Below are 10,301 nucleotides of genomic sequence, written 5' to 3'. Positions count from 1 at the left end.
AAGCATCTTACTACCAGTCTGAAATGAAGATGAAGCTAACACAACACGAAGTGAGAAGGGAGAAATACGGAGAAACAATCTGAGCACTGACATACTCTCCCTGGACTGACTGTTATTGGCAATATATTTTTTTCATTTGAATCTACATATCTTGGGAGTTTTTTTCCCACCTTTACTGAGGTATGATTGACAAATAAAATGCCTACATTTAAGGTGTAGAATATGATAATTGTGTTTGTTTGTTATTCAATAAATATTTATTGATTTTGACCTTAGAGGAAACTTTGCAAGACACTGGGATACATAGATGGTTCCTACAAATCAAGGAGCTTACATTTTAGCAGATAACCTTGAACAGCATCTGAAAATGTCATTTTCTTTTTCTTTCCTTCTTTCTTTTTTCTTTGAGGTATAGTCGACATTTAACATTGGATTAGTTTCAGGTGTGCAACATAATGATTCAATGTTTGTATATATTCGGAAATGATCACCACAATAAGTCTATTAACATACATCACTACACAGTTTTTTTTTCTTGTGTTGAGAACTTTTAAAATCTCTCAGCAACTTTCGGATTCATAATACAGTATTATTAACCATAACCACCATATAGCACATTACTTCTCTAGGACTTATTTATTTTATAACTGGAAGTTGGTATCTTTTAACTATCTTCACCCTTTTTGCCCCCTCTTCTGCACAATGTGATATTTTGATAGGTGTATACATTATGAAATAATTATCATAATCAAGTTAATTAACATTATATATCTACTCTCTTAGCAAATATCAAGCATTCAACACATTGTTATTAACTATAGTCACCAGGCCACACATTAATTCTCCAGAACTTGTTAACTTTATAACCTAAAGTTCCTACCATTTGATCATTTCCCCCACCCCCCACTCCAGTAACCACTATTCTTACTCTCTGTTTCTATGAATTAAACTTTTTTAGATTCCACATATAAGGGAGATCATGCAGTATTTGTCTTATTTCACTTAGCATAATGCCCTCCACATTCATCCATGTTATCACAAAAGGCAGAATTTTCTTTCTTAAAGTTGAATAATATTTTTTTGATACGTAGGTTGTTTCTGTATCTTGGTTCTTGTGAATCATGTAATAATGAACATGAAAGTGAAGCTATCTCTTCTAGATAGCGACTTTATTTCCTCTGGATATATATACAGAAGTGAGGTTGCTGGATCATATGGTAGTTCTATTTTAATTTTTGAGAAGCCTCCATACTGTTTTCCATAATGGCTGTACCAATTTACATTCCCACCAGCAGGATAGAAGGGTTCCCTTTTCTCCACATTCTCACCAACACTTATCTTTTGACTTTTTGATAGCCATCCTAACAGATGTGAGAGAATTTTGCATAGTGGTTTTTATTTGCATTTCGCCTGATGATTACTGATGTTGAATTCCTTCTTAAATATCTGTTGGCCATTTGTATGTCTTCTTTGGAAATTTTTCAATTCAAGGTCTTTGCCCATTTTTTAATCAGATTTCTTGAGGGTTTATTTTTTTTTCACTGGTATGAGGTCTTTAAATATTTACCCCTTATCACACTATAGCTTACAAATATTTTCTCCCATTCTGTAGACTGCCTTTTAATTTCATTGGTTATTTCCTTTGCTGTGCAAAGCTTTTTAGTTTGGTGCAGTTCCACTTGTTTATTTTGCTTTTATTACCTGTGCTTTTGGTATTGTATCCAAAAAATTATTGCTAAGACCAATGTCAAGGAGCTTTTCCCCTGTTTTCTTCCAGGAATTTTATGGTTTCAGGTTATATAGCTAAGTCTTTAATCCATTTTGAGTTGATTTTTGTGTGTGGTATAAGATAAGGGTTCAATTTCATGCTTCCGCATGTGGATATCCAGTTTTCCCAACACCACTTATTGAAAAGATTATTATTTCCCCATTGTGTATTTTTGGCACCTTTGTTAATAATTAATTGACTGTATGTGCATAGATTTATTTCTGGGCTCTCTATTCCATTCCATTGGCCTATGCGTCTGTTTTTCTTATTCCAGTACCATACTATTTTGATTACTATAGCTTTGCAACATAATTTGAAATCAGGAAGTGTGATATCACCAGTTTTGTTCTTCTTGCTCAAAATTGTTTTAGCTATTCAGGCTCTTTTGTGATTCCACATGAATTTTTAGGATTGCTTTTTTCCTGTGGAAAATGCCATTGAAATCTTGACAGGGATTGCATTGTATCTATAGATTGCATTGAGTAGTATGGACATGTTAACAATATTAATTCTTCCAACCTACTATAAATACAGTAGTATTTCCATTTGTGTCTTCTTTCCATTTGTGTCTTCTTCCATTTCTTTATAGTTTTTGGTGTACAGATCTTTCGCCTCCTTGGTTATATAAGTATTTGATTCCTTTTTATGCTACTGTAAATGGGATTATTTTCTTAATTGTTTTTTCAGATAGTTCATTGCTAGTATATAGTAACACAGCTAGTTTTTGTATGTTACTTTTGTATCTTACAGCTTTGCTGAATTCATTTATTCTACAGCTTTTTGGTGAAGTCTTTAGGGTTTTCTATATATATAAGATTATGTCATCTGCAAACAGACAATTTTTCTTCTTTTTTTCTGATTTGATTGACTTTTATTTTTCTTGCCTAATTGGTCTGGCTAGGACTTCCAATACTATATTGAACAGAAGTGGTGAGCATCCTTGTCTTGTTATTGACCTAAGAGGAAAACTTTCAGCTTTTAACTGTTGAATATGATACTATCTGTGGCTTATCATATATGGCTTTTATTATATTGAGGTACATTCTTTCTATAACAAATTTGTTGAGAGTTGTTACCATGAAAGGATGATGAGTTTTGTCAATAATACTTTCTTAACATCCAGCTTAACCTTTCTTCTCACTTGCAGTACAAAACATCCTATGTGATTCCTGTACCTTTTGCATACTTTTCATTTTGACTAAAAGGGCTCACCAATGTTCTGCTTTTTGAAGCACAATGAATAAACTATAGGTAACCAATATTTTATCATATGATATCTTAATAGTGTAAAGTACAAGGTATATCTTGATTATTTTTAATTTATAGGCACTTTCTAAATAATATAATCTTTAATATAATCTATTATCAAAATATATATACTCAGCAGTCTGGGCCCACTGAGTATCAGAAAACTAATACTGTAGAAAATCTTATTTAAACATTGTGTCAAAAGCCCTTTAGTTAGAATTCCTTTAGTATGCATCTTGCTAGGGAGAAATCCTATTAATGCAACTAATATGAGCATTTGCAGTGGTATTTATATCAAACTTGAGAAAATATACTGTAAATAAGTCCAACCAATGTAATGAAAGTAAAAAATTATTTCTCAAGAACATTACACTATAGTTACTGTTGCATCATAATACTATAGGAAATCAATATGAAAAGCCAATCACTGGCTCTCTATCTTAAACATGTACCAGGAAAAAATTGCTTACATATAGTCAGTCAGTGGCAAAGTTTAAGTCTCATCTCAATTTATTTGATATCGCTGAATGCACACTGAAAAATACTCTAAACATAATTAATGAGAAATGTTTCAATGTCCTTTCATCCTATTTTAAACATGAGAAAACTTGCATTTTAATAAATTATAACTATACTGAAGCCATTGATTTAGGTATTTTGCACTCGAAGAAGCATACAGTTCGATGGTGAAAATTTTGTAATTAAATTACATCCTTAAATAATCACTTTGTTGGAAGTTTTTTTACAGATACCACAATTTATTTAAAGTAACTTAGCCCTTCTTGATGATTTAGAGCAAAAGTCAGGCAAATTTTTTCTATAAAGGGCCAGATAGTAAATATTTTATGCTTTATAGCCATGCAGTCTCTGTCAAAAGTACTCAACTCAGCTATTGTAGTACAAAGCAGCCAGAGACAATACATAAACAAAGAGTACAGCTGTGTCCCAATAAAACTTTATGTATAAACACAGAAATAAAATTTTATATAATTATATGTGTAATGAAATACTATGCTTCTTTTGATTTTCTTATGCCATTTAAAAATGTACAAAGTATTTTTAAACTACAGGCAATACAAAAACAGGCATAAAAAAGATTAGTCCTATCCCAGTACTAAATATTATAAAATTTCAATAGATTAAAGAGTGTGTTTATTGATTCATGAATAGAAAGACATATCAATAGAATGAAATAAAAAATTCAAAAATACACTCAAATATATATGTAAATGTTCAGTATATCTGAGTATATCTCATGTATACATGAGGTATACATGTTATTAAACTTCTGTTTGTTTCTCTCCTGTTAATCCAGCTTTTATTACAGAGCATCTCAGCCACAAGAGCCTAAAAGGTAGAGGGAATATTATTTTTCTTCCCCTACAAAAGTCAACAACAAAAGACATACTGGAAAGAAATATTTGTAACTTCTAGACAGACAAAGCAGTAATTTTCATAATGTAACAAGAGATATCACAAATCAATAACAACCTAATGGGTAGTGGCCTAAATATTTCACAGAAATGGAATATAAATTGTCATTATACATATGAGAAGATATTCAGTGCCACTTGTAATAAGATAAATACAAATTAAAACAGAACTAAAAAATCACTTTTTATCTATCAGACTGATTAAAAATGTACAATATTTGATACATATTGTTGATGAGGGTGTAGAGAAATAGATACTCAAATACACACATGGTAGAGAAATTGGTCAACTTCTATGGAAAGAAATTTGGCTCTATCTATTAATGCACCTGTAGGGATTTATACCACAGATGTATTCACAGGTGTGCAAACTGATGCACAAGGTTATTCACTATATTATTGCTCGTTACAATGAAAGATTAGAAATAATCTAAAAGTCTATCGGTATGGGATGGGTTAAATGCTACATACGTACAATGAAATATTATTTATGTAGCTGTAAGAAATTATGAGAAAGTTTTTAATGCTCTAAAATTAAACCACCTTTGTGTATATTATTAAGGGGAGGGAAAGCAAAGTGCTAAAGAGTGTATTGTATGATGCTATCTGTATAGAAAAGAAGAAAAAAATATGTATATATGTGTATTTATCTAGGGACTAAGATTATACAAGAAATTAGAAACAGATTTCTGTAGGAAATGAAACTATGAGTGAAGAACAGGGTCTGGAAGGTATCTTTTTCACTAAAAGTATTTTTTGAATTTTGAGCCCTATGAAAGTGTTACCTATTCAAAAAAATTTTTTTAATTGAATAAAAATGACCTCTCTGATATTAAATTATCTGATATTAAGTAAAAAGTAGTTCCAGGTGGAAAACATATTTTATTAAGTCTTAAGTAAACATTTTTTTTAGGAAAAAATATTATTGCACCTATTGAACAGGAAATGACATATTAAACAAAAGGAAATCTAGAGAGGGTACTTTTTACATGGGAGATTTATTTCCTGTTTTCAGGGAGACAAAGGAGGGTCAGCTCTTTCTTAAGTAATTTTAATTCGAAATAATCAATATGTCAAAGTGGCACATTTGAGGGCAGCCTTCCTTGAGCCCCATCAGAGGTATGTAAAGACCTATTGTGACAAAAAGTATTTTCTGCTAATTTGTGTAATGAAAACACGTAGCACAGAGCCAGAGTGGCTGTGCCAGCAGTTTGAATAGAGTTGGGAATACTTTAGTACCTTCAGCAATCGTGAAATTCTTCCCTAGGGATGTTTTTGTAAAATCAGTGTTGATTCTTGTCCAAAGATCAAGCATTCACGTTTATCTCCATATGCCTAGTAACCGAGAATGTGCTTCATGCCTTTACAGGTTTTTCCCTCCAATATTAGGATAAATTCCTAGACTTTCATTTGTGTCAACTATAATTGAAAAAATATAAAATTTAAAAATAAAAATAAAAAGACTTTCATTCATTTATTCAACAAATAATTATTGAGTGTCTATTATATGGCAGACACTATCCTAGTCTTCAGGACTACAATATTAAACAATTAGTATTTAGAAAATAGCTTCATTGAACAATTGTTTAGTATTTGTACAGGTATACAAAATAACATTTTCCCATTGAAAAGTAGCTTATGTGCAAACTATTCATATTGCCAACCTGTGAACAGCTTAAATATTTTACACATATTTTCTATAGCCCAGCTTTAGATTCAGACCACTTGGATTTACAAATAAACCTATCAGGGAGCTAATTATGATAGTTGATCATCAAGAAGCAATAAGCAGAAAGTTCCTAGAACAGCCAATTTACCAATGAGTATGAATAATCTATCAAGCATAATGGTGTAACTAGTGATTCCACATAATAGTATTCTACATTTTCTTTTTAGCCAAAGTCAAATATGTAACAATAATAATACCAACATGAGGGGAGGATAACTATCGATTTATAAACTGTTTCCATGTTTCTCATCTCTTGTAATCCACACTCTTGTTATCCCCACATTACTATAAAGAAACTGCTTTTAAGACAAGTATCACTAGGTGTCTAACTAGTTATGGTAGAGTTAGGACTGGAACCCAATTCTCCTGGTGCTACGATTTATATTCCTTCCACTATGGTAGCTGCTTAATGTTTTGTTGTTTTTTTGTTTTTAATAGTAAATGCCACTCCACTATTTTGACTAGAATCCTGACTTCTCTCGCAATGTTTATAAAACAATATACTTTAAGTAAATTCTCTAGAGGTGCACCTGAATTAGCATAATTAAAAGTACCATCTTCAAAGAGGTTATGGCTAATATGCATTACAAAGGCATGACCTTTCTTAGGTACTTGGTTTGTGAATTCTCTAATAATGATAAGCCATTGAGGCTGTCTGTGGTTGTTGTTGAAACTCTTTTGTCTTGGTTCTTGCTTATTATTTGTTCCTCAACAGCTAATTAGCAACTTGCAGGGTTTAATATTTGTAGCCAATTAAAACTCTTTGACCCTGGGACAAAATTATATAATTCTATTTATACAAAAGGCCTAGAGTAAGCAAATTCATAGAAACAGAAAGTAGATTAGAGGTTACCAGGAGCTTGGGGAAGAAGGGAATAGAGGGTTTTTGTTTAACAATTAGACTTCCTGTTTGAAACATTGTAGTGATGGTTGCACACAACTTCTGAATGTAATTAATGAATGTAACTAATGCCACTGTATTGTACACTTTAAAATTGGTTAAATTTTACCTCAATTTAAAAATAAAAACAAAAAATCCTTTGATCTTCAAGGATGTAGTAGTAAGAGAAAGTTGACTTTGATCCTAATATACCAGCGAAAAATCTAACTACTGCCTGGCCAACAAAAAAGAGTCATGTAAGTGTTAGTCCAGTAAAAATGAATGTTGAGGCTCTGTCACAGCTGAAGCTGTTGGTAAAAGAAGTGTGCATTTGATTATTCCAAAAGCTTAGAAAATTTCTTATAGAGAATCCAAGAGATGAAGGAGAATGACAAACTTTGAAGCCTAGATTCAAAAAGCACTTCTATGTGATTTCAGAGAAGTTATTAATCTCTCTGAGGCTCAGTTTCCTTACCTGCAAAATGGCATTAATAATTCCTAATTATCAAGAGTTGTTGAATCACATAAGTTAATGTGCCTAACTGCCAGGCTGTGCTGGCTCACCCCGAGACACAGGTGGGCTGCTCACAACGGCACTGGATTCCCAGGTGGAGATTGTCTGGTGGGGACTGCTGGGCTGCCTACTGTGGTCCCAAGCTTTGAGTTATCAGGGGCCCTGACTCTGTGGGAGCCCACTGGTGAGAGGAGTGCCAGCAATTTTCTTGCATAAAGAATTTTAAGGATGCGATTCCAATGTAGTGGTTAGCACGTCTGCTTTACATGCAGAAGGTCCTGGGTTCATGCCCCAGTGGAGCTATAGTCCATGGTCTATGGCCATGCCACCTTGAACAAGCCCAATGTCTGATCTCAGAAACTAAGCGGGGTTGGGCCTGGTTAGTACTTGGATGGGAGACCACCCAGGAAGACCAGGTGCTGTAGGCATAAATAACAATAAATAATAAAAATAAATAAATAAATAGAGTTTTAAATAAGGCCTGCTGCTCAGGAGTCTTCTTGAGCTTCCCTGAAGACCTGCTTCTTCCTTTTCTCAGCCAGGACAATCTGGGGACCCCCAGAGCTCCTAGAGGAACCTGGTTCTGAGGTTTGGGTAGTGTTTTACCTCAGGTGTGATGATGGAGGTGAGCCTAGAGTTGGGCCCCAAGTGCCTGTATCTCACCTTCCTCATCTTGGTCATAGAAAGGCTCCTTGCAGACAAATATCCAATGTTGTAACTTATTTAAAAGAAGAATGATATTGGAGCTCTTTTTATTTCCCCTTGAGAACACATCTGGTCTCCCATTTTTAGAGCAAAACTCCTTACATTCAGAAAGCTCTGGATAAATAAAAAGGAGAGCCTTAGAGGCATCAGGAAAGTCATCTTTTAGATTTGTTAACTCCTTGAGGTGTTGTTCACTCACTTGGCCTCTTTCCCACACTTTTTAAACTAGCATGTTATGGTCTAAGTTGAGAGCTTGCCAAGGTTTTGGGAATGGCTGAAACACCAATCTCTTTCCTAATTGAATCTATTCTCCAGAGGCCGTTTAAGCACCAGAACGGAGCTCTTTGTCTTTGTCCTAACTAGATATTAACATAAAACACAATAACAAATTGGTCCCTTGAAGTCTTTCTCCTTAACCAATTATTTGGCAATTTCCTGGCTTCATTGAAAGCAGTTTAGGGAGTAAGGCACAAATCTTTGGAAGCATATTTAAGAAGCCAATGTTTTTGCATTTCAGTGAAAAATCATCCAGGCAGTTGGGACATCTTCCGGCTTTTCTTGATGGTCAGTAGAGGCATGGAACTCTCCTTTCCAGCTTTCCTCAACCCTATTTTAGAATTCTCTATTGTTCCTTTATACTTTCAAATGGTGGCATACCTAAATACATACATAAACAAAGTTTTTGTTTTTGCAGTGATTATATGGGGATCCAGTGTGATTGACGGAGCAGGTTGAAATAATTCTATCAAAGTCCTAGGAAAGAATTAAGGCAGAGGGTCTGGGCTGTAAACGAAACCTTATATGGAAGCTTAGTCAGCCCCTGCTTCATCCTATCATCTTCCTCTAGTTCATAAAGATAATTGTCAACTTATTCTCAATGATCAGAATAATGGCTAGTGCCTAGTAAGCAATAATATTTGTTTAGTGTGAAGGGGAGCAGAGTTTACCACTAAAATAAGCCTCTTTGGGATACAGATTACTTTAAGCTGGCTATTTTTAAGAAACAAAAGTCAGGAAAAACCTTGACCTTCCTACTAACTGCCTAAAAAAATTTAAATAGAGGACCTGCTCCAGAAAGGGAGCTATCGTCATAGATTAACTACAGTTTAATAGAAACTAGTAAGTGACATACAAGGATGCCCTAACAAAGTCCTTTCTGTCCCATTGTTAAGATGGCCCAGCAAACATTTGTTTACCAAACATTTGCTTTTCTATCTCCATGTGAATTGCCTTCTTGCCCTTCAAAGTCCCAAACCACAACTTCCCCCCTCTTCTTCTTAGCTCAAGATAATGTGTAAACCTCACTGCCGATTTCTCCTGGAGTCTCATAATCTTATGGAAGCCTCGTATGTACACACAGAAGTAAATTTTGTTATTTTCTCCTAATAATTTGTCTCTTGTCAATTTGATTATTAGACCAGCCAGCAAAACTAAGAGAGAAAAGAAGGAAAAATTTCCTCTGCCCCACAAATGAATGAGTAAATTATTACCATAGTTTATCTATTTCCGTGTTGAAATTTAAAATTTTTTTAATTTTAAACTATTATGCAAAAACTGTTTCCAATTAAATATTTTGCATACCTTCTTTTGAACACCTGTTTAGCTATACATATGAAAACTTGAAATTAGAATGTCTAAAGCAATGTTTTTAATTGTAATCAATATTATTTTAAATATTTTTATTTTAATATTTTAACCTGAATTAATGCTGCCAAAATGTCCCTCCAAGTACTGATACTGATTTATATTCTTACCAAGAATATCCACATGACCTCAAAATTCATATTTCATATCTTCAGTTTGGCCAGAGTGGGAGAAATGGCATCTCTCTATAGTTTTGCTTTGCAATGCCAGCAGTCTCTAGTACAGTTGCCTATTTTTCTGAAAGGTTATTTGTCTTTTTCTTACATATATATATTCTCCACTGTCTATTCTAATATTCATATATATATATTCTTCCACTGTCTATTAATCCTTTGTTCACTATATATATATTTTTTTCACTATATATATATATTTTTTCA

General features: G+C 33.4%; 1 pseudogene; it reads left to right on the top strand.

Annotated features, from left to right (window-relative positions):
- Positions 1-7,884: 7,884 nt before the first annotated feature.
- On the top strand, positions 7,885-8,000 carry LOC112475013 (annotated as a pseudogene).
- The last annotated feature ends 2,301 nt before the right edge of the window (positions 8,001-10,301 follow it).

This window comes from Pteropus alecto, unplaced genomic scaffold (assembly GCF_000325575.1).
Source record: "Pteropus alecto unplaced genomic scaffold, ASM32557v1 scaffold7, whole genome shotgun sequence".
NCBI classification, from domain to species: domain Eukaryota; kingdom Metazoa; phylum Chordata; class Mammalia; order Chiroptera; family Pteropodidae; genus Pteropus; species Pteropus alecto.
This window is presented reverse-complemented; position numbering and strand designations above follow the sequence as displayed.